General features: G+C 37.2%; 1 non-coding gene across 1 annotated transcript; it reads left to right on the top strand.

The window, feature by feature from the left end:
* Positions 1–442: 442 nt before the first annotated feature.
* Positions 443–634, top strand: LOC142425037 (U2 spliceosomal RNA). Its single transcript, XR_012779434.1, has one exon. It is a non-coding gene; the product is annotated as a U2 spliceosomal RNA (small nuclear RNA).
* Positions 635–1,023: the final 389 nt, after the last annotated feature.

The following is a 1,023-nucleotide window of genomic DNA, read 5'->3' as shown; positions in this document are numbered from 1 at the left end:
TTATTCATGATTCCATTCATTTGGAAATTTTGTTAAACTCATTTGGAGTTTAAAGTTAACTAAGTAAAGTGAGGAATAATCATGGAGTGCAAGGTGTTAGAGTAATCTCAGGACTAGAACCTTGTGAAGATAAAAATAATTAGGAATTTTATTGGTTAGTATCTTGGAAACGATAGGGTAATTCTTACATGTTTGTATGAGGGAACTTACCAACAAGAATTGTTTAATTTAAGCATATATTTTTTTAATTCTAGCTAAATTATTTGAAAATGTTTTAATTGTTCCACATTAAAGACATCAACTTGTGTATCACAGGTGATATGGAAATAGAGCGAATTAACAATAAGCAGATCCACATGACAAGAGAAGACCTTATCCACACATTTAAAAGTTTGTGAAGGAATGAACATTAATAGATTTGAATGAAAATAAAACGAGTGTTTTCACTTCTCAGCTTTACAGGTATGATTGGATGTAGTGGCTGTTCTTATCAGTTTATTATAAGATATGGTCCTCTATCTGAAGGCCATTTGTTAAAAGGGTTTTTGGAGCAGGGAGGTGGAATAGGAGCTTGCTCAGTCCATTCCACACATCAGCCCGGTCCTGCGGTACCTCCAGGCATGGTACAGCTCCTCAGTCCTAACCTCTCAGCGTGGTGCGCAGGCAGACTCTGCTGCCACCTTCCTCATGCGTTCCTCTGTTTCCTTCTTTTCCTTGATGGCTGTATTTTCTCCAAAGCCTCCCACTTCTTCCCCATCTTGCCAATCTCTTTCAGGGTCTCTCTGCCTTCCAAACAATGATGCCCAGCTCATTTCTTCCAACCACGTCTGTTAAAAAAACAAAACCAAAAAACGAGTGATATATAGAAGGGTAAGTCAAAATGTATTGCTATAAAATCCTAAGATATGAACATTTCAAAAAATCAAAACATGAAGCTACTGTTCTTTGCCTTAACCTGTTTCCATATCTGCTCCTCAAGGTCTTGTCTGCTCTTTGATGTACATCATGTATAAATGGCATGGT

The sequence above is a fragment of the Tenrec ecaudatus genome, chromosome 13, assembly GCF_050624435.1.
Source record: "Tenrec ecaudatus isolate mTenEca1 chromosome 13, mTenEca1.hap1, whole genome shotgun sequence".
Lineage (NCBI taxonomy): Eukaryota > Metazoa > Chordata > Mammalia > Afrosoricida > Tenrecidae > Tenrec > Tenrec ecaudatus.
The sequence above is the reverse complement of the archived record's forward strand: the minus strand, read 5'-3'. Positions and strand labels throughout refer to the sequence as shown.